The sequence below is a fragment of the Larus michahellis genome, chromosome 25 (assembly GCF_964199755.1).
Source record: "Larus michahellis chromosome 25, bLarMic1.1, whole genome shotgun sequence".
Classification (NCBI taxonomy): Eukaryota; Metazoa; Chordata; class Aves; order Charadriiformes; family Laridae; genus Larus; species Larus michahellis.
Window position 1 is genome coordinate 598412 of NC_133920.1, and position 22539 is coordinate 620950.

Sequence of the window (22539 nt, forward strand, 5' to 3'; positions counted from 1 at the left end):
GGAAAGCTCTTTGGCAGCCGCTCGCGTGGCCCCACAGCCCGTGGGGCTGCGGGCTTTGCGGCGGCCGTCAGCCTCGGTGCCACCGGCGCCCACCTGGCGCCGCCGAGCCAGCCTGCGAAGCATTTTCCGGTAGGGCCGCGGCTCTGGCCACAGCTCCCACGCCCGAAGAGCCAGGAGGGAAAGCCGTGCCTCGTTGGAAAGCTCTTTGGCAGCCGCTCGCGTGGCCCCACAGCCCGTGGGGCTGCGGGCTTTGCGGCGGCCGTCAGCCTCGGCGCCACCGGCGCCCACGTGTCGCCGCCGCGCCAGCCCCCGAAGCATTTTCCGGTAGGGCCGCGGCTCTGGCCACAGCTCCCACGCCCGAAGAGCCAGGAGGGAAAGCCGTGCCTCGTTGGAAAGCTCTTTGGCAGCCGCTCGCGTGGCCCCACAGCCCGTGGGGCTGCGGGCTTTGCGGCGGCCGTCAGCCTCGGCGCCACCGGCGCCCACGTGGCGCCGCCGCGCCAGCCTGCAAAGCATTTTCCGGTAGGGCCGCGGCTCTGGCCACAGCTCCCACGCCCGAAGAGCCAGGAGGGAAAGCCGTGCCTCGTTGGAAAGCTCTTTGGCAGGGGCTCGCGTGGCCCCACAGCCCGTGGGGCTGCGGGCTTTGCGGCGGCCGTCAGCCTCGGCGAAACTGGCGCCCACCTGGCGCCGCCGAGCCAGCCTGCGAAGCATTTTCCGGTAGGGCCGCGGCTCTGGCGACAGCTCCCACGCCCGAAGAGCCAGGAGGGAAAGCCGTGCCTCGTTGGAAAGCTCTTTGGCAGCCGCTCGCGTGGCCCCACAGCCCGTGGGGCTGCGGGCTTTGCGGCGGCCGTCAGCCTCGGCACCACCGGCGCCCACCTGGCGCCGCCGAGCCAGCCTGCGAGCATTTTCCGGTAGGGCCGCGTCTCTGGCCACAGCTCCCACGCCCGAAGAGCCAGGAGGGAAAGCCGTGCCTCGTTGGAAAGCTCTTTGGCAGCCGCTCGCGTGGCCCCACAGCCCGTGGGGCTGCGGGCTTTGCGGCAGCCGTCAGCCTCGGCGCCACCGGCGCCCACCTGGCGCCGCCGAGCCAGCCTGCGAAGCATTTTCCGGTAGGGCCGCGGCTCTGGCCACAGCTCCCACGCCCGAAGAGCCAGGAGGGAAAGCCGTGCCTCGTTGGAAACCTCTTTGGCAGCCGCTCGCGTGGCCCCACAGCCCGTGGGGCTGCGGGCTTTCCGGCGGCTGTCAGCCTCGGCGCCACCGGCGCCCACCTGGCGCCGCCGCGCCAGCCTGAGAAGCATTTTCCAGTAGGGCCGCGGGTCTGGCCACAGCTCCCACGCCCGAAGAGCCAGGAGGGAAAGCCGTGCCTCGTTGGAAAGCTCTTTGGCAGCCGCTCGCGTGGCCCCACAGCCCGTGGGGCTGCGGGCTTTGCGGCGGCCGTCAGCCTCGGTGTCACCGGCGCCCACCTGGCGCCGCCGAGCCAGCCTGCGAAGCATTTTCCGGTAGGGCCGCGGCTCTGGCCACAGCTCCCACGCCCGAAGAGCCAGGAGGGAAAGCCGTGCCTCGTTGGAAAGCTCTTTGGCAGCCGCTCGCGTGGCCCCACAGCCCGTGGGGCTGCGGGCTTTGCGGCGGCCGTCAGCCTCGGCGCCACCGCCACCCACGTGGTGCCGCCGTGCCAGCCTGCAAAGCATTTTCCGGTAGGGCCGCGGCTCTGGCCACAGCTCCCACGCCCGAAGAGCCAGGAGGGAAAGCCGTGCCTCGTTGGAAAGCTCTTTGGCAGCCGCTCGCGTGGCCCCACAGCCCGTGGGGCTGCGGGCTTTGCGGCGGCCGTCAGCCTCGGCGCCACCGGCACCCACCTGGCGCCGCCGAGCCAGCCCCCGAAGCATTTTCCGGTAGGGCCGCGGCTCTGGCCACAGCTCCCACGCCCGAAGAGCCAGGAGGGAAAGCCGTGCCTCGTTGGAAAGCTCTTTGGCAGCCGCTCGCGTGGCCCCACAGCCCGTGGGGCTGCGGGCTTTGCGGCGGCCGTCAGCCTCGGCGCCACCGGCGCCCACCTGGCGCCGCCGAGCCAGCCTGAGAAGCATTTTCCGGTAGGGCCGCGGCTCTGGCCACAGCTCCCACGCCCGAAGAGCCAGGAGGGAAAGCCGTGCCTCGTTGGAAAGCTCTTTGGCAGCCGCTCGCGTGGCCCCACAGCCCGTGGGGCTGCGGGCTTTGCGGCGGCCGTCAGCCTTGGTGCCACCGGCGCCCACCTGGCGCCGCCGAGCCAGCCTGCGAAGCATTTTCCGGTAGGGCCGCGGCTCTGGCCACAGCTCCCACGCCCGAAGAGCCAGGAGGGAAAGCCGTGCCTCGTTGGAAAGCTCTTTGGCAGCCGCTCGCGTGGCCCCACAGCCCGTGGGGCTGCGGGCTTTGCGGCGGCCGTCAGCCTCGGCGCCACCGGCGCCCACGTGTCGCCGCCGCGCCAACCCCCGAAGCATTTTCCGGTAGGGCCGCGGCTCTGGCCACAGCTCCCACGCCCGAAGAGCCGGGAGGGAAAGCCGTGCCTCGTTGGAAAGCTCTTTGGCAGCCGCTCGCGTGGCCCCACAGCCCGTGGGGCTGCGGGCTTTGCGGCGGCCGTCAGCCTCGGCGCCACCGCCGCCCACCTGGCGCCGCCGCGCCAGCCTGCAAAGCATTTTCCGGTAGGGCCGCGGCTCTGGCCACAGCTCCCACGCCCGAAGAGCCAGGAGGGAAAGCCGTGCCTCGTTGGAAAGCTCTTTGGCAGCCGCTCGCGTGGCCCCACAGCCCGTGGGGCTGCGGGCTTTGCGGCGGCCGTCAGCCTCGGCGAAACTGGCGCCCACCTGGCGCCGCCGAGCCAGCCTGCGAAGCATTTTCCGGTAGGGCCGCGGCTCTGGCGACAGCTCCCACGCCCGAAGAGCCAGGAGGGAAAGCCGTGCCTCGTTGGAAAGCTCTTTGGCAGCCGCTCGCGTGGCCCCACAGCCCGTGGGGCTGCGGGCTTTGCGGCGGCCGTCAGCCTCGGCACCACCGGCGCCCACGTGGCGCCGCCGAGCCAGCCTGCGAGCATTTTCCGGTAGGGCCGCGTCTCTGGCCACAGCTCCCACGCCCGAAGAGCCAGGAGGGAAAGCCGTGCCTCGTTGGAAAGCTCTTTGGCAGCCGCTCGCGTGGCCCCACAGCCCGTGGGGCTGCGGGCTTTGCGGCAGCCGTCAGCCTCGGCGCCACCGGCGCCCACCTGGCGCCGCCGAGCCAGCCTGCGAAGCATTTTCCGGTAGGGCCGCGGGTCTGGCCACAGCTCCCACGCCCGAAGAGCCAGGAGGGAAAGCCGTGCCTCGTTGGAAACCTCTTTGGCAGCCGCTCGCGTGGCCCCACAGCCCGTGGGGCTGCGGGCTTTCCGGCGGCTGTCAGCCTCGGCGCCACCGGCGCCCACCTGGCGCCGCCGCGCCAGCCTGAGAAGCATTTTCCAGTAGGGCCGCGGGTCTGGCCACAGCTCCCACGCCCGAAGAGCCAGGAGGGAAAGCCGTGCCTCGTTGGAAAGCTCTTTGGCAGCCGCTCGCGTGGCCCCACAGCCCGTGGGGCTGCGGGCTTTGCGGCGGCCGTCAGCCTCGGTGTCACCGGCGCCCACCTGGCGCCGCCGAGCCAGCCTGCGAAGCATTTTCCGGTAGGGCCGCGGCTCTGGCCACAGCTCCCACGCCCGAAGAGCCAGGAGGGAAAGCCGTGCCTCGTTGGAAAGCTCTTTGGCAGCCGCTCGCGTGGCCCCACAGCCCGTGGGGCTGCGGGCTTTGCGGCGGCCGTCAGCCTCGGCGCCACCGCCACCCACGTGGTGCCGCCGTGCCAGCCTGCGAAGCATTTTCTGGTAGGGCCGCGGCTCTGGCCACAGCTCCCACGCCCGAAGAGCCAGGAGGGAAAGCCGTGCCTCGTTGGAAAGCTCTTTGGCAGCCGCTCGCGTGGCCCCACAGCCCGTGGGGCTGCGGGCTTTGCGGCGGCCGTCAGCCTCGGCGCCAAGGGCGCCCACGTGTCGCCGCCGCGCCAGCCCCCGAAGCATTTTCCGGTAGGGCCGCGGCTCTGGCCACAGCTCCCACGCCCGAAGAGCCAGGAGGGAAAGCCGTGCCTCGTTGGAAAGCTCTTTGGCAGCCGCTCGCGTGGCCCCACAGCCCGTGGGGCTGCGGGCTTTGCGGCAGCCGTCAGCCTCGGCGCCACCGGCGCCCACCTGGCGCCGCCGAGCCAGCCTGCGAAGCATTTTCCGGTAGGGCCGCGGCTCTGGCCACAGCTCCCACGCCCGAAGAGCCAGGAGGGAAAGCCGTGCCTCGTTGGAAACCTCTTTGGCAGCCGCTCGCGTGGCCCCACAGCCCGTGGGGCTGCGGGCTTTCCGGCGGCTGTCAGCCTCGGCGCCACCGGCGCCCACCTGGCGCCGCCGCGCCAGCCTGAGAAGCATTTTCCAGTAGGGCCGCGGGTCTGGCCACAGCTCCCACGCCCGAAGAGCCAGGAGGGAAAGCCGTGCCTCGTTGGAAAGCTCTTTGGCAGCCGCTCGCGTGGCCCCACAGCCCGTGGGGCTGCGGGCTTTGCGGCGGCCGTCAGCCTCGGTGTCACCGGCGCCCACCTGGCGCCGCCGAGCCAGCCTGCGAAGCATTTTCCGGTAGGGCCGCGGCTCTGGCCACAGCTCCCACGCCCGAAGAGCCAGGAGGGAAAGCCGTGCCTCGTTGGAAAGCTCTTTGGCAGCCGCTCGCGTGGCCCCACAGCCCGTGGGGCTGCGGGCTTTGCGGCGGCCGTCAGCCTCGGCGCCACCGCCACCCACGTGGTGCCGCCGTGCCAGCCTGCGAAGCATTTTCCGGTAGGGCCGCGGCTCTGGCCACAGCTCCCACGCCCGAAGAGCCAGGAGGGAAAGCCGTGCCTCGTTGGAAAGCTCTTTGGCAGCCGCTCGCGTGGCCCCACAGCCCGTGGGGCTGCGGGCTTTGCGGCGGCCGTCAGCCTCGGCGCCAAGGGCGCCCACGTGTCGCCGCCGCGCCAGCCCCCGAAGCATTTTCCGGTAGGGCCGCGGCTCTGGCCACAGCTCCCACGCCCGAAGAGCCAGGAGGGAAAGCCGTGCCTCGTTGGAAAGCTCTTTGGCAGCCGCTCGCGTGGCCCCACAGCCCGTGGGGCTGCGGGCTTTGCGGCGGCCGTCAGCCTCGGCGCCACCGCCGCCCACCTGGCGCCGCCGCGCCAGCCTGCAAAGCATTTTCCGGTAGGGCCGCGGCTCTGGCCACAGCTCCCACGCCCGAAGAGCCAGGAGGGAAAGCCGTGCCTCGTTGGAAAGCTCTTTGGCAGCCGCTCGCGTGGCCCCACAGCCCGTGGGGCTGCGGGCTTTGCGGCGGCCGTCAGCCTCGGCGAAACTGGCGCCCACCTGGCGCCGCCGAGCCAGCCTGCGAAGCATTTTCCGGTAGGGCCGCGGCTCTGGCGACAGCTCCCACGCCCGAAGAGCCAGGAGGGAAAGCCGTGCCTCGTTGGAAAGCTCTTTGGCAGCCGCTCGCGTGGCCCCACAGCCCGTGGGGCTGCGGGCTTTGCGGCGGCCGTCAGCCTCGGCGCCACCGGCGCCCACGTGGCGCCGCCGAGCCAGCCTGCGAAGCATTTTCCGGTAGGGCCGCGTCTCTGGCCACAGCTCCCACGCCCGAAGAGCCAGGAGGGAAAGCCGTGCCTCGTTGGAAAGCTCTTTGGCAGCCGCTCACGTGGCCCCACAGCCCGTGGGGCTGCGGGCTTTGCGGCGGCCGTCAGCCTCGGCGCCACCGGCGCCCACCTGGCGCCGCCGAGCCAGCCTGCGAAGCATTTTCCGGTAGGGCCGCGGCTCTGGCCACAGCTCCCACGCCCGAAGAGCCAGGAGGGAAAGCCGTGCCTCGTTGGAAAGCTCTTTGGCAGCCGCTCGCGTGGCCCCACAGCCCGTGGGGCTGCGGGCTTTGCGGCGGCCGTCAGCCTCGGTGTCACCGGCGCCCACCTGGCGCCGCCGAGCCAGCCTGCGAAGCATTTTCCGGTAGGGCCGCGGCTCTGGCCACAGCTCCCACGCCCGAAGAGCCAGGAGGGAAAGCCGTGCCTCGTTGGAAAGCTCTTTGGCAGCCGCTCGCGTGGCCCCACAGCCCGTGGGGCTGCGGGCTTTGCGGCGGCCGTCAGCCTCGGCGCCACCGCCACCCACGTGGTGCCGCCGTGCCAGCCTGCGAAGCATTTTCCGGTAGGGCCGCGGCTCTGGCCACAGCTCCCACGCCCGAAGAGCCAGGAGGGAAAGCCGTGCCTCGTTGGAAAGCTCTTTGGCAGCCGCTCGCGTGGCATCACAGCCCGTGGGGCTGCGGGCTTTGCGGCGGCCGTCAGCCTCGGCGCCACCGGCACCCACCTGGCGCCTCCGAGCCAGCCTGCGAAGCATTTTCCGGTAGGGCCGCGGCTCTGGCCACAGCTCCCACGCCCTAAGAGCCAGGAGGGAAAGCCGTGCCTCGTTGGAAAGCTCTTTGGCAGCCGCTCGCGTGGCCCCACAGCCCGTGGGGCTGCGGGCTTTGCGGCGGCCATCAGCCTCGGCGCCACCGGCGCCCACGTGGTGCCGCCGTGCCAGCCTGCGAAGCATTTTCCGGTAGGGCCGCGGCTCTGGCCACAGCTCCCACGCCCGAAGAGCCAGGAGGGAAAGCTGTGCCTCGTTGGAAAGCTCTTTGGCAGCCGCTCGCGTGGCCCCACAGCCCGTGGGGCTGCGGGCTTTGCGGCGGCCGTCAGTCTCGGCGCCACCGGCGCCCACCTGGCGCCGCCGAGCCAGCCTGCGAAGCATTTTCCGGTAGGGCTGCGGCTCTGGCCACAGCTCCCACGCCCGAAGAGCCAGGAGGGAAAGCCGTGCCTCGTTGGAAAGCTCTTTGGCAGCCGCTCGCGTGGCCCCACAGCCCGTGGGGCTGCGGGCTTTCCGGCGGCTGTCAGCCTCGGCGCCACCGGCGCCCACCTGGCGCCGCCGCGCCAGCCCCCGAAGCATTTTCCGGTAGGGCCGCGGCTCTGGCCACAGCTCCCACGCCCGAAGAGCCAGGAGGGAAAGCCGTGCCTCGTTGGAAAGCTCTTTGGCAGCCGCTCGCGTGGCCCCACAGCCCGTGGGGCTGCGGGCTTTGCGGCGGCCGTCAGCCTCGGCGCCACCGGCGCCCACGTGGCGCCGCCGCGCCAGCCTGCGAAGCATTTTCCGGTAGGGCCGCGGCTCTGGCCACAGCTCCCACGCCCGAAGAGCCAGGACGGAAAGCCATGCCTCGTTGGAAAGCTCTTTGGCAGCCGCTCGCGTGGCATCACAGCCCGTGGGGCTGCGGGCTTTGCGGCGGCCGTCAGCCTCGGCGCCACCGGCACCCACCTGGCGCCTCCGAGCCAGCCTGCGAAGCATTTTCCGGTAGGGCCGCGGCTCTGGCCACAGCTCCCACGCCCGAAGAGCCAGGAGGGAAAGCTGTGCCTCGTTGGAAAGCTCTTTGGCAGCCGCTCGCGTGGCCCCACAGCCCGTGGGGCTGCGGGCTTTGCGGCGGCCGTCAGCCTCGGCGCCACCGGCGCCCACCTGGCGCCGCCGAGGAAGCCTGCGAAGCATTTTCCGGTAGGGCCGCGGCTCTGGCCACAGCTCCCACGCCCGAAGAGCCAGGAGGGAAAGCCGTGCCTCGTTGGAAAGCTCTTTGGCAGCCGCTCGCGTGGCCCCACAGCCCGTGGGGCTGCGGGCTTTGCGGCGGCCGTCAGCCTCGGCGCCACCGGCGCCCACCTGGCGCCTCCGAGCCAGCCTGCGAAGCATTTTCCGGTAGGGCTGCGGCTCTGGCCACAGCTCCCACGCCCGAAGAGCCAGGAGGGAAAGCCGTGCCTCCTTGGAAAGCTCTTTGGCAGCCGCTCGCGTGGCCCCACAGCCCGTGGGGCTGCGGGCTTTCCGGCGGCCGTCAGCCTCGGCGCCACCGGCGCCCACCTGGCGCCGCCACGCCAGCCCCCGAAGCATTTTCCAGTAGGGCCGCGGCTCTGGCCACAGCTCTCACGCCCGAAGAGCCAGGAGGGAAAGCTGTGCCTCGTTGGAAAGCTCTTTGGCAGCCGCTCGCGTGGCCCCACAGCCCGTGGGGCTGCGGGCTTTGCGGCGGCCGTCAGCCTCGGCACCACCGGCGCCCACGTGGCGCCGCCGAGCCAGCCTGCAAAGCACTTTCCGGTAGGGCCGCGGCTCTGGCCACAGCTCCCACGCCCGAAGAGCCAGGAGGGAAAGCCGTGCCTCGTTGGAAAGCTCTTTGGCAGCCGCTCGCGTGGCCCCACAACCCGTGGGGCTGCGGGCTTTGCGGCGGCCGTCAGCCTCGGTGTCACCGGCGCCCACCTGGCGCCGCCGAGCCAGCCTGCAAAGCATTTTCCGGTAGGGCCGCGGCTCTGGCCACAGCTCCCACGCCCGAAGAGCCAGGAGGGAAAGCCGTGCCTCGTTGGAAAGCTCTTTGGCAGCCGCTCGCGTGGCCCCACAGCCCGTGGGGCTGCGGGCTTTGCGGCGGCCGTCAGCCTCGGCACCACCGCCACCCACGTGGCGCCGCCGAGCCAGCCTGCAAAGCATTTTCCGGTAGGGCCGCAGCTCTGGCCACAGCTCCCACGCCCGAAGAGCCAGGAGGGAAAGCCGTGCCTCGTTGGAAAGCTCTTTGGCAGCCGCTCGCGTGGCCCCACAGCCCGTGGGGCTGCGGGCTTTGCGGCGGCCGTCAGCCTCGGCGCCACCGGCGCCCACGTGGTGCCGCCGTGCCAGCCTGCGAAGCATTTTCCGGTAGGGCCGCGGCTCTGGCCACAGCTCCCACGCCCGAAGAGCCAGGAGGGAAAGCCGTGCCTCGTTGGAAAGCTCTTTGGCAGCCGCTCGCGTGGCCCCACAGCCCGTGGGGCTGCGGGCTTTGCGACGGCCGTCAGCCTCGGTGTCACCGCCGCCCACCTGGCGCCGCCGAGCCAGCCTGAGAAGCATTTTCCGGTAGGGCCGCGGCTCTGGCCACAGCTCCCACGCCCGAAGAGCCAGGAGGGAAAGCCGTGCCTCGTTGGAAAGCACTTTGGCAGCTGCTCGCGTGGACCCACAGCCCGTGGGGCTGCGGGCTTTGCGGCGGCCGTCAGCCTCGGCACCACCGCCGCCCACGTGGCGCCGCCGAGCCAGCCTGCAAAGCATTTTCCGGTAGGGCCGCGGCTCTGGCCACAGCTCCCACGCCCGAAGAGCCAGGAGGGAAAGCCGTGCCTCGTTGGAAAGCTCTTTGGCAGCCGCTCGCGTGGCCCCACAGCCCGTGGGGCTGCGGGCTTTGCGGCGGCCGTCAGCCTCGGTGATACCAGCGCCCACGTGGCGCCGACGAGCCAGCCTGCGAAGCATTTTCCGGTAGGGCCGCGGCTCTGGCCACAGCTCCCATGCCCGAAGAGCCAGGAGGGAAAGCCGTGCCTCGTTGGAAAGCTCTTTGGCAGCCGCTCGCGTGGCCCCACAGCCCGTGGGGCTGCGGGCTTTGCGGCGGCCGTCAGCCTCGGCGCCACCGGCGCCCACCTGGCGCCGCCGAGCCAGCCTGCGAAGCATTTTCCGGTAGGGCCGCGGCTCTGGCCACAGCTCCCACGCCTGAAGAGCCAGGAGGGAAAGCCGTGCCTCGTTGGAAAGCTCTTTGGCAGCCGCTCGCGTGGCCCCACAGCCCGTGGGGCTGCGGGCTTTGCGGCGGCCGTCAGCCTCGGCGCCACCGGCGCCCACCTGGCGCCGCCGAGCCAGCCTGCGAAGCATTTTCCGGTAGGGCCGCGGCTCTGGCCACAGCTCCCACGCCCGAAGAGCCAGGAGGGAAAGCCGTGCCTCGTTGGAAAGCTCTTTGGCAGCCGCTCGCGTGGCCCCACAGCCCGTGGGGCTGCGGGCTTTGCGGCGGCCGTCAGCCTCGGCGCCACCGCCGCCCACCTGGCGCCGCCGAGCCAGCCTGCGAAGCATTTTCCGGTAGGGCCGCGGCTCTGGCCACAGCTCCCACGCCCGAAGAGCCAGGAGGGAAAGCCGTGCCTCGTTGGAAAGCTCTTTGGCAGCCGCTCGCGTGGCCCCACAGCCCGTGGGGCTGCGGGCTTTGCGGCGGCCGTCAGCCTCGGCGCCACCGGCGTCCACGTGGTGCCGCCGTGCCAGCCTGCGAAGCATTTTCCGGTAGGGCCGCGGCTCTGGCCACAGCTCCCACGCCCGAAGAGCCAGGAGGGAAAGCTGTGCCTCGTTGGAAAGCTCTTTGGCAGCCGCTCGCGTGGCCCCACAGCCCGTGGGGCTGCGGGCTTTGCGGCGGCCGTCAGCCTCGGCGCCAGCGGCGCCCACCTGGCGCCGCCGCGCCAGCCTGCGAAGCATTTTCCGGTAGGGCCGCGGCTCTGGCCACAGCTCCCACGCCTGAAGAGCCAGGAGGGAAAGCCGTGCCTCGTTGGAAAGCTCTTTGGCAGCCGCTCGCGTGGCCCCACAGCCCGTGGGGCTGCGGGCTTTGCGGCGGCCGTCAGCCTCGGCGCCACCGCCGCCCACCTGGCGCCGCCGAGCCAGCCTGAGAAGCATTTTCCGGTAGGGCCGCGGCTCTGGCCACAGCTCCCACGCCCGAAGAGCCAGGAGGGAAAGCCGTGCCTCGTTGGAAAGCTCTTTGGCAGCCGCTCGCGTGGCCCCACAGCCCGTGGGGCTGCGGGCTTTGCGGCGGCCGTCAGCCTCGGTGATACCAGCGCCCACGTGGCGCCGACGAGCCAGCCTGCGAAGCATTTTCCGGTAGGGCCGCGGCTCTGGCCACAGCTCCCATGCCCGAAGAGCCAGGAGGGAAAGCCGTGCCTCGTTGGAAAGCTCTTTGGCAGCCGCTCGCGTGGCCCCACAGCCCGTGGGGCTGCGGGCTTTGCGGCGGCCGTCAGCCTCGGCGCCACCGGCGCCCACCTGGCGCCGCCGAGCCAGCCTGCGAAGCATTTTCCGGTAGGGCCGCGGCTCTGGCCACAGCTCCCACGCCTGAAGAGCCAGGAGGGAAAGCCGTGCCTCGTTGGAAAGCTCTTTGGCAGCCGCTCGCGTGGCCCCACAGCCCGTGGGGCTGCGGGCTTTGCGGCGGCCGTCAGCCTCGGCGCCACCGGCGCCCACCTGGCGCCGCCGAGCCAGCCTGCGAAGCATTTTCCGGTAGGGCCGCGGCTCTGGCCACAGCTCCCACGCCCGAAGAGCCAGGAGGGAAAGCCGTGCCTCGTTGGAAAGCTCTTTGGCAGCCGCTCGCGTGGCCCCACAGCCCGTGGGGCTGCGGGCTTTGCGGCGGCCGTCAGCCTCGGCGCCACCGCCGCCCACCTGGCGCCGCCGAGCCAGCCTGCGAAGCATTTTCCGGTAGGGCCGCGGCTCTGGCCACAGCTCCCACGCCCGAAGAGCCAGGAGGGAAAGCCGTGCCTCGTTGGAAAGCTCTTTGGCAGCCGCTCGCGTGGCCCCACAGCCCGTGGGGCTGCGGGCTTTGCGGCGGCCGTCAGCCTCGGCGCCACCGGCGTCCACGTGGTGCCGCCGTGCCAGCCTGCGAAGCATTTTCCGGTAGGGCCGCGGCTCTGGCCACAGCTCCCACGCCCGAAGAGCCAGGAGGGAAAGCTGTGCCTCGTTGGAAAGCTCTTTGGCAGCCGCTCGCGTGGCCCCACAGCCCGTGGGGCTGCGGGCTTTGCGGCGGCCGTCAGCCTCGGCGCCACCGGCGCCCACCTGGCGCCGCCGAGCCAGCCTGCGAAGCATTTTCCGGTAGGGCCGCGGCTCTGGCCACAGCTCCCACGCCTGAAGAGCCAGGAGGGAAAGCCGTGCCTCGTTGGAAAGCTCTTTGGCAGCCGCTCGCGTGGCCCCACAGCCCGTGGGGCTGCGGGCTTTGCGGCGGCCGTCAGCCTCGGCGCCACCGCCGCCCACCTGGCGCCGCCGAGCCAGCCTGCGAAGCATTTTCCGGTAGGGCCGCGGCTCTGGCCACAGCTCCCACGCCCGAAGAGCCAGGAGGGAAAGCCGTGCCTCGTTGGAAAGCTCTTTGGCAGCCGCTCGCGTGGCCCCACAGCCCGTGGGGCTGCAGGCTTTACGGCGGCCGTCAGCCTCGGTGCCACCAGCGCCCACCTGGCGCCGCCGAGCCAGCCTGCGAAGCATTTTCCGGTAGGGCCGCGGCTCTGGCCACAGCTCCCACGCCCGAAGAGCCAGGAGGGAAAGCCGTGCCTCGTTGGAAAGCTCTTTGGCAGCCGCTCGCGTGGCCCCACAGCCCGTGGGGCTGCGGGCTTTGCGGCGGCCGTCAGCCTCAGCGCCACCGGCGCCCACCTGGCGCCGCCGCGCCAGCCCCCGAAGCATTTTCCGGTAGGGCCGCGGCTCTGGCCACAGCTCCCACGCCCGAAGAGCCAGGAGGGAAAGCCGTGCCTCGTTGGAAAGCTCTTTGGCAGCCGCTCGCGTGGCCCCACAGCCCGTGGGGCTGCGGGCTTTGCGGCGGCCGTCAGCCTCGGCGCCACCGGCACCCACCTGGCGCCGCCGAGCCAGCCCCCGAAGCATTTTCCGGTAGGGCTGCGGCTCTGGCCACATCTCCCACGCCCGAAGAGCCAGGAGGGAAAGCCGTGCCTCGTTGGAAAGCTCTTTGGCAGCCGCTCGCATGGCCCCACAGCCCGTGAGGCTGCGGGCTTTGCGGCGGCCGTCAGCCTCGGCACCACCGCCACCCACGTGGCGCCGCCGAGCCAGCCTGCAAAGCATTTTCCGGTAGGGCCGCGGCTCTGGCCACAGCTCCCACGCCCGAAGAGCCAGGAGGGAAAGCCGTGCCTCGTTGGAAAGCTCTTTGGCAGCCGCTCGCGTGGCCCCACAGCCCGTGGGGCTGCGGGCTTTGCGGCGGCCGTCAGCCTCGGCGCCACCGGCGCCCACGTGGTGCCGCCGTGCCAGCCTGCGAAGCATTTTCCGGTAGGGCCGTGTCTCTGGCCACAGCTCCCACGCCCGAAGAGCCAGGAGGGAAAGCCGTGCCTCATTGGAAAGCTCTTTGGCAGCCGCTCGCGTGGCCCCACAGCCCGTGGGGCTGCGGGCTTTGCGGCGGCCGTCAGCCTCGGTGTCACCGGCGCCCACCTGGCGCCGCCGAGCCAGCCTGAGAAGCATTTTCCGGTAGGGCCGTGGCTCTGGCCACAGCTCCCACGCCCGAAGAGCCAGGAGGGAAAGCCGTGCCTCGTTGGAAAGCTCTTTGGCAGCCGCTCGCGTGGCCCCACAGCCCGTGGGGCTGCGGGCTTTGCGGCGGCCGTCAGCCTCGGCACCACCGTCGCCCTCGTGGCGCCGCCGAGCCAGCCTGCAAAGCATTTGCCGGTAGGGCCGCGGCTCTGGCCACAGCTCCCACGCCCGAAGAGCCAGGAGGGAAAGCCGTGCCTCGTTGGAAAGCTCTTTGGCAGCCGCTCGCGTGGCCCCACAGCCTGTGGGGCTGCGGGCTTTGCGGCGGCCGTCAGCCTCGGTGTCACCGGCGCCCACCTGGCGCCGCCGAGCCAGCCTGAGAAGCATTTTCCGGTAGGGCCGCGGCTCTGGCCACAGCTCCCACGCCCGAAGAGCCAGGAGGGAAAGCCGTGCCTCGTTGGAAAGCACTTTGGCAGCCGCTCGCGTGGCCCCACAGCCCGTGGGGCTGCGGGCTTTGCGGCGGCCGTCAGCCTCGGCACCACCGCCGCCCACCTGGCGCCGCCGAGCCAGCCTGCAAAGCATTTTCCGGTAGGGCCGCGGCTCTGGCCACAGCTCCCACGCCCGAAGAGCCAGGAGGGAAAGTCGTGCCTCGTTGGAAAGCTCTTTGGCAGCCGCTCGCGTGGCCCCACAGCCCGTGGGGCTGCGGGCTTTGCGGCGGCCGTCAGCCTCGGCGCCACCGGCGCCCACGTGGTGCCGCCGTGCCAGCCTGCGAAGCATTTTCCGGTAGGGCCGTGGCTCTGGCCACAGCTCCCACGCCCGAAGAGCCAGGAGGGAAAGCCGTGCCTCATTGGAAAGCTCTTTGGCAGCCGCTCGCGTGGCCCCACAGCCCGTGGGGCTGCGGGCTTTGCGGCGGCCGTCAGCCTCGGTGTCACCGGCGCCCACCTGGCGCCGCCGAGCCAGCCTGAGAAGCATTTTCCGGTAGGGCCGTGGCTCTGGCCACAGCTCCCACGCCCGAAGAGCCAGGAGGGAAAGCCGTGCCTCGTTGGAAAGCTCTTTGGCAGCCGCTCGCGTGGCCCCACAGCCCGTGGGGCTGCGGGCTTTGCGGCGGCCGTCAGCCTCGGCACCACCGTCGCCCTCGTGGCGCCGCCGAGCCAGCCTGCAAAGCATTTGCCGGTAGGGCCGCGGCTCTGGCCACAGCTCCCACGCCCGAAGAGCCAGGAGGGAAAGCCGTGCCTCGTTGGAAAGCTCTTTGGCAGCCGCTCGCGTGGCCCCACAGCCTGTGGGGCTGCGGGCTTTGCGGCGGCCGTCAGCCTCGGTGTCACCGGCGCCCACCTGGCGCCGCCGAGCCAGCCTGAGAAGCATTTTCCGGTAGGGCCGCGGCTCTGGCCACAGCTCCCACGCCCGAAGAGCCAGGAGGGAAAGCCGTGCCTCGTTGGAAAGCACTTTGGCAGCCGCTCGCGTGGACCCACAGCCCGTGGGGCTGCGGGCTTTGCGGCGGCCGTCAGCCTCGGCACCACCGCCGCCCACCTGGCGCCGCCGAGCCAGCCTGCAAAGCATTTTCCGGTAGGGCCGCGGCTCTGGCCACAGCTCCCACGCCCGAAGAGCCAGGAGGGAAAGTCGTGCCTCGTTGGAAAGCTCTTTGGCAGCCGCTCGCGTGGCCCCACAGCCCGTGGGGCTGCGGGCTTTGCGGCGGCCGTCAGCCTCGGCGCCACCGGCGCCCACGTGGTGCCGCCGAGCCAGCCTGCAAAGCATTTTCCGGTAGGGCCGCGGCTCTGGCCACAGCTCCCACGCCCAAAGAGCCAGGAGGGAAAGCCGTGCCTCGTTGGAAAGCTCTTTGGCAGCCGCTCGCGTGGCCCCACAGCCCGTGGGGCTGCGGGCTTTGCGGCGGCCGTCAGCCTCGGCGCCACCGGCGCCCACCTGGCGCCTCCGAGGCAGCCTGAGAAGCATTTTCCGGTAGGGATGCGGCTCTGGCGACAGCTCCCACGCCCGAAGAGCCAGGAGGGAAAGCCGTGCCTCGTTGGAAAGCTCTTTGGCAGCCGCTCGCGTGGCCCCACAGCCCGTGGGGCTGCGGGCTTTGCGGCGGCCGTCAGCCTCGGTTCCAACGGCGCCCACCTGGCGCCGCCGAGCCAGCCTGCGAAGCATTTTCCGGTAGGGCCACGGCTCTGGCCACAGCTCCCACGCCCGAAGAGCCAGGAGGGAAAGCCGTGCCTCGTTGGAAAGCTCTTTGGCAGCCGCTCGCGTGGCCCCACAGCCCGTGGGGCTGCGGGCTTTGCGGCGGCCGTCAGCCTCGGTGATACCAGCGCCCACCTGGCGCCGACGAGCCAGCCTGCGAAGCATTTTCCGGTAGGGCCGCGGCTCTGGCCACAGCTCCCATGCCCGAAGAGCCAGGAGGGAAAGCCGTGCCTCGTTGGAAAGCTCTTTGGCAGCCGCTCGCGTGGCCCCACAGCCCGTGGGGCTGCGGGCTTTGCGGCGGCCGTCAGCCTCGGCGCCACCGGCGCCCACCTGGCGCCGCCGAGCCAGCCTGCGAAGCATTTTCCGGTAGGGCCGCGGCTCTGGCCACAGCTCCCACGCCTGAAGAGCCAGGAGGGAAAGCCGTGCCTCGTTGGAAAGCTCTTTGGCAGCCGCTCGCGTGGCCCCACAGCCCGTGGGGCTGCGGGCTTTGCGGCGGCCGTCAGCCTCGGCGCCACCGCCGCCCACCTGGCGCCGCCGAGCCAGCCTGCGAAGCATTTTCCGGTAGGGCCGCGGCTCTGGCCACAGCTCCCACGCCCGAAGAGCCAGGAGGGAAAGCCGTGCCTCCTTGGAAAGCTCTTTGGCAGCCGCTCGCGTGGCCCCACAGCCCGTGGGGCTGCGGGCTTTGCGGCGGCCGTCAGCCTCGGCGCCACCGCTGCCCACCTGGCGCCGCCGAGCCAGCCTGCGAAGCATTTTCCGGTAGGGCCGCGTCTCTGGCCACAGCTCCCACGCCCGAAGAGCCAGGAGGGAAAGCCGTGCCTCGTTGGAAAGCTCTTTGGCAGCCGCTCGCGTGGCCCCGCAGCCCGTGGGGCTGCGGGCTTTGCGGCGGCCGTCAGCCTCGGCGCCACCGGCGCCCACCTGGCGCCGCCGAGCCAGCCTGCGAAGCATTTTCCGGTAGGGCCGCGGTTCTGGCCACAGCTCCCATGCCCAAAGAGCCAGGAGGGAAAGCCGTGCCTCGTTGGAAAGCTCTTTGGCAGCCGCTCGCGTGGCCCCACAGCCCGTGGGGCTGCGGGCTTTGCGGCGGCCGTCAGCCTCGGCGCCACCGGCGCCCACCTGGCGCCTCCGAGGCAGCCTGAGAAGCATATTCCGGTAGGGAAGCGGCTCTGGCGACAGCTCCCACGCCCGAAGAGCCAGGAGGGAAAGCCGTGCCTCGTTGGAAAGCTCTTTGGCAGCCGCTCGCGTGGCCCCACAGCCCGTGGGGCTGCGGGCTTTGCGGCGGCCGTCAGCCTCGGCGCCACCGGCGCCCACCTGGCGCCGCCGAGCCAGCCTGCGAAGCATTTTCCGGTAGGGCCACGGCTCTGGCCACAGCTCCCACGCCCGAAGAGCCAGGAGGGAAAGCCGTGCCTCGTTGGAAAGCTCTTTGGCAGCCGCTCGCGTGGCCCCACAGCCCGTGGGGCTGCGGGCTTTGCGGCGGCCGTCAGCCTCGGTGATACCAGCGCCCACCTGGCGCCGACGAGCCAGCCTGCGAAGCATTTTCCGGTAGGGCCGCGGCTCTGGCCACAGCTCCCATGCCCGAAGAGCCAGGAGGGAAAGCCGTGCCTCGTTGGAAAGCTCTTTGGCAGCCGCTCGCGTGGCCCCACAGCCCGTGGGGCTGCGGGCTTTGCGGCGGCCGTCAGCCTCGGCGCCACCGGCGCCCACCTGGCGCCGCCGAGCCAGCCTGCGAAGCATTTTCCGGTAGGGCCGCGGCTCTGGCCACAGCTCCCACGCCTGAAGAGCCAGGAGGGAAAGCCGTGCCTCGTTGGAAAGCTCTTTGGCAGCCGCTCGCGTGGCCCCACAGCCCGTGGGGCTGCGGGCTTTGCGGCGGCCGTCAGCCTCGGCGCCACCGGCGCCCACCTGGCGCCGCCGCGCCAGCCCCCGAAACATTTTCCAATAGGGCTGCGGGTCTGGCCACAGCTCCCACGCCCGAAGAGCCAGGAGGGAAAGCCGTGCCTCGTTGGAAAGCTCTTTGGCAGCCGCTCGCGTGGCCCCACAGCCCGTGGGGCTGCGGGCTTTGCGGCGGCCGTCAGCCTCGGTGTCACCGGCGCCCACCTGGCGCCGCCGAGCCAGCCTGAGAAGCATTTTCCGGTAGGGCCGCGGCTCTGGCCACAGCTCCCACGCCCGAAGAGCCAGGAGGGAAAGCCGTGCCTCGTTGGAAAGCTCTTTGGCAGCCGCTCGCGTGGCCCCACAGCCCGTGGGGCTGCGGGCTTTGCGGCGGCCGTCAGCCTCGGCGCCACCGGAGCCCACGTGGTGCCGCCGAGCCAGCCTGCAAAGCATTTTCCGGTAGGGCCGCGGCTCTGGCCACAGCTCCCACGCCCGAAGAGCCAGGAGGGAAAGCCGTGCCTCCTTGGAAAGCTCTTTGGCAGCCGCTCGCGTGGCCCCACAGCCCGTGGGGCTGCGGGCTTTGCGGCGGCCGTCAGCCTCGGCGCCACCGCCGCCCACGTGGTGCCGCCGAGCCAGCCTGCGAAGCATTTTCCGGTAGGGCCGCGGCTCTGGCCACAGCTCCCACGCCCAAAGAGCCAGGAGGGAAAGCCGTGCCTCGTTGGAAAGCTCTTTGGCAGCCGCTCGCGTGGCCCCACAGCCCGTGGGGCTGCGGGCTTTGCGGCGGCCGTCAGCCTCGGTGTCACCGGCGCCCACCTGGCGCCGCCGAGCCAGCCTGAGAAGCATTTTCCGGTAGGGCCGCGGCTCTGGCCACAGCTCCCACGCCCGAAGAGCCAGGAGGGAAAGCCGTGCCTCGTTGGAAAGCTCTTTGGCAGCCGCTCGCGTGGCCCCACAGCCCGTGGGGCTGCGGGCTTTGCGGCGGCCGTCAGCCTCGGCGCCACCGGAGCCCACGTGGTGCCGCCGAGCCAGCCTGCAAAGCATTTTCCGGTAGGGCCGCGGCTCTGGCCACAGCTCCCACGCCCGAAGAGCCAGGAGGGAAAGCCGTGCCTCGTTGGAAAGCTCTTTGGCAGCCGCTCGCGTGGCCCCACAGCCCGTGGGGCTGCGGGCTTTGCGGCGGCCGTCAGCCTCGGCGCCACCGCCGCCCACGTGGTGCCGCCGAGCCAGCCTGCGAAGCATTTTCCGGTAGGGCCGCGGCTCTGGCCACAGCTCCCACGCCCAAAGAGCCAGGAGGGAAAGCCGTGCCTCGTTGGAAAGCTCTTTGGCAGCCGCTCGCGTGGCCCCACAGCCCGTGGGGCTGCGGGCTTTGTGGCGGCCGTCAGCCTCGGCGCCACCGGCGCCCACCTGGCGCCGCCGAGCCAGCCTGCGAAGCATTTTCCGGTAGGGCCGCGGCTCTGGCCACAGCTCCCACGCCCGAAGAGCCAGGAGGGAAAGCCGTGCCTCGTTGGAAAGCTCTTTGGCAGCCGCTCGCGTGGCCCCACAGCCCGTGGGGCTGCGGGCTTTGCGGCGGCCGTCAGCCTCGGCGCCACCGGCGCCCACCTGGCGCCGCCGAGCCAGCCTGCGAAGCATTTTCCGGTAGGGCCGCGGCTCTGGCCACAGCTCCCATGCACGAAGAGCCAGGAGGGAAAGCCGTGCCTCGTTGGAAAGCTCTTTGGCAGCCGCTCGCGTGGCCCCACAGCCCGTGGGGCTGCGGGCTTTGCGGCGGCCGTCAGCCTCGGCGCCACCGGCGCCCACCTGGCGCCGCCGAGCCAGCCTGCGAAGCATTTTCCGGTAGGGCCGCGGCTCTGGCCACAGCTCCCACGCCCGAAGAGCCAGGAGGGAAAGCCGTGCCTCGTTGGAAAGCTCTTTGGCAGCCGCTCGCGTGGCCCCACAGCCCGTGGGGCTGCGGGCTTTGCGGCGGCCGTCAGCCTCGGCGCCACCGCCGCCCACGTGGTGCCGCCGAGCCAGCCTGCGAAGCATTTTCCGGTAGGGCCGCGGCTCTGGCCACAGCTCCCACGCCCAAAGAGCCAGGAGGGAAAGCCGTGCCTCGTTGGAAAGCTCTTTGGCAGCCGCTCGCGTGGCCCCACAGCCCGTGGGGCTGCGGGCTTTGTGGCGGCCGTCAGCCTCGGCGCCACCGGCGCCCACCTGGCGCCGCCGAGCCAGCCCCCGAAGCATTTTCCGGTAGGGCCGCGGCTCTGGCCACAGCTCCCACGCCCGAAGAGCCAGGAGGGAAAGCCGTGCCTCGTTGGAAAGCTCTTTGGCAGCCGCTCGCGTGGCCCCACAGCCCGTGGGGCTGCGGGCTTTGCGGCGGCCGTCAGCCTCGGCGCCACCGGCGCCCACCTGGCGCCGCCGAGCCAGCCTGCGAAGCATTTTCCGGTAGGGCCGCGGCTCTGGCCACAGCTCCCATGCACGAAGAGCCAGGAGGGAAAGCCGTGCCTCGTTGGAAAGCTCTTTGGCAGCCGCTCGCGTGGCCCCACAGCCCGTGGGGCTGCGGGCTTTGCGGCGGCCGTCAGCCTCGGCGCCACCGGCGCCCACCTGGCGCCGCCGAGCCAGCCTGCGAAGCATTTTCCGGTAGGGCCGCGGCTCTGGCCACAGCTCCCACGCCCGAAGAGCCAGGAGGGAAAGCCGTGCCTCGTTGGAAACCTCTTTGGCAGCCGCTCGCGTGGCCCCGCAGCCCGTGGGGCTGCGGGCTTTGCGGCGGCCGTCAGCCTCGGCGCCACCGGCGCCCACCTGGCGCCGCCGAGCCAGCCTGAGAAGCATTTTCCGGTAGGGCCGCGGCTCTGGCCACAGCTCCCACGCCCGAAGAGCCAGGAGGGAAAGCCGTGCCTCCTTGGAAAGCTCTTTGGCAGCCGCTCGCGTGGCCCCACAGCCCGTGGGGCTGCGGGCTTTGCGGCGGCCGTCAGCCTCGGCGCCACCGCTGCCCACCTGGCGCCGCCGAGCCAGCCTGTGAAGCATTTTTCGGTAGGGCCGCGGCTCTGGCCACAGCTCCCACGCCCGAAGAGCCAGGAGGGAAAGCCGTGCCTCGTTGGAAAGCTCTTTGGCAGCCGCTCGCGTGGCCCCACAGCCCGTGGGGCTGCGGGCTTTGCGGCGGCCGTCAGCCTCGGCGCCACCGGCGCCCACCTGGCGCCGCCACGCCAGCCCCCAAAGCATTTTCGGGTAGGGCCGCGTCTCTGGCCACAGCTCCCACGCCCGAAGAGCCAGGAGGGAAAGCCGTGCCTCGTTGGAAAGCTCTTTGGCAGCCGCTCGCGTGGCCCCACAGCCCGTGGGGCTGCGGGCTTTGCGGCGGCCGTCAGCCTCGGTGCCACCGGCGCCCACCTGGCGCCGCCGAGCCAGCCTGCGAAGCATTTTCCGGTAGGGCCACGGCTCTGGCCACAGCTCCCACGCCCGAAGAGCCAGGAGGGAAAGCCGTGCCTCGTTGGAAAGCTCTTTGGCAGCCGCTCGCGTGGCCCCACAGCCCGTGGGGCTGCGGGCTTTGCGGCGGCCGTCAGCCTCGGCGAAACCGCCGCCCACGTGGTGCCGCCGAGCCAGCCTGCAAAGCATTTTCCGGTAGGGCCGCGGCTCTGGCCGCAGCTCCCACGCCCGAAGAGCCAGGAGGGAAAGCCGTGCCTCGTTGGAAAGCTCTTTGGCAGCCGCTCGCGTGGCCCCACAGCCCGTGGGGCTGCGGGCTTTGCGGCGGCCGTCAGCCTCGGCGCCACCGCCGCCCACGTGGCGCCGCCGAGCCAGCCTGCGAAGCATTTTCCGGTAGGGCCGCGGCTCTGGCCACATCTCCCACGCCCGAAGAGCCAGGAGGGAAAGCCGTGCCTCGTTGGAAAGCTCTTTGGCAGCCGCTCGCGTGGCCCCACAGCCCGTGGGGCTGCGGGCTTTGCGGCGGCCGTCAGCCTCGGCGCCACCGCCGCCCACCTGGCGCCGCCGCGCCAGCCTGCGAAGCATTTTCCGGTAGGGCCGCGGCTCTGGCCACAGCTCCCACGCCCGAAGAGCCAGGAGGGAAAGCCGTGCCTCGTTGGAAAGCTCTTTGGCAGCCGCTCGCGTGGCCCCACAGCCCGTGGGGCTGCGGGCTTTGCGGCGGCCGTCAGCCTCGGCGCCACCGCCGCCCACCTGGCGCCGCCGCGCCAGCCTGCGAAGCATTTTCCGGTAGGGCCGCGGCTCTGGCCACAGCTCCCACGCCCGAAGAGCCAGGAGGGAAAGCCGTGCCTCGTTGGAAAGCTCTTTGGCAGCCGCTCGCGTGGCCCCACAGCCCGTGGGGCTGCGGGCTTTGCGGCGGCCGTCAGCCTCGGCGCCACCGCCGCCCACGTGGTGCCGCCGAGCCAGCCTGCGAAGCATTTTCCGGTAGGGCCGCGGCTCTGGCCACAGCTCCCACGCCCAAAGAGCCAGGAGGGAAAGCCGTGCCTCGTTGGAAAGCTCTTTGGCAGCCGCTCGCGTGGCCCCACAGCCCGTGGGGCTGCGGGCTTTGTGGCGGCCGTCAGCCTCGGCGCCACCGGCGCCCACCTGGCGCCGCCGAGCCAGCCTGCGAAGCATTTTCCGGTAGGGCCGCGGCTCTGGCCACAGCTCCCACGCCCGAAGAGCCAGGAGGGAAAGCCGTGCCTCGTTGGAAAGCTCTTTGGCAGCCGCTCGCGTGGCCCCACAGCCCGTGGGGCTGCGGGCTTTGCGGCGGCCGTCAGCCTCGGCGCCACCGGCGCCCACCTGGCGCCGCCGAGCCAGCCTGCGAAGCATTTTCCGGTAGGGCCGCGGCTCTGGCCACAGCTCCCATGCACGAAGAGCCAGGAGGGAAAGCCGTGCCTCGTTGGAAAGCTCTTTGGCAGCCGCTCGCGTGGCCCCACAGCCCGTGGGGCTGCGGGCTTTGCGGCGGCCGTCAGCCTCGGCGCCACCGGCGCCCACCTGGCGCCGCCGAGCCAGCCTGCGAAGCATTTTCCGGTAGGGCCGCGGCTCTGGCCACAGCTCCCACGCCCGAAGAGCCAGGAGGGAAAGCCGTGCCTCGTTGGAAACCTCTTTGGCAGCCGCTCGCGTGGCCCCGCAGCCCGTGGGGCTGCGGGCTTTGCGGCGGCCGTCAGCCTCGGCGCCACCGGCGCCCACCTGGCGCCGCCGAGCCAGCCTGAGAAGCATTTTCCGGTAGGGCCGCGGCTCTGGCCACAGCTCCCACGCCCGAAGAGCCAGGAGGGAAAGCCGTGCCTCGTTGGAAAGCTCTTTGGCAGCCGCTCGCGTGGCCCCACAGCCCGTGGGGCTGCGGGCTTTGCGGCGGCCGTCAGCCTCGGCGCCACCGCCGCCCACCTGGCGCCGCCGAGCCAGCCTGTGAAGCATTTTTCGGTAGGGCCGCGGCTCTGGCCACAGCTCCCACGCCCGAAGAGCCAGGAGGGAAAGCCGTGCCTCGTTGGAAAGCTCTTTGGCAGCCGCTCGCGTGGCCCCACAGCCCGTGGGGCTGCGGGCTTTGCGGCGGCCGTCAGCCTCGGCGCCACCGGCGCCCACCTGGCGCCGCCACGCCAGCCCCC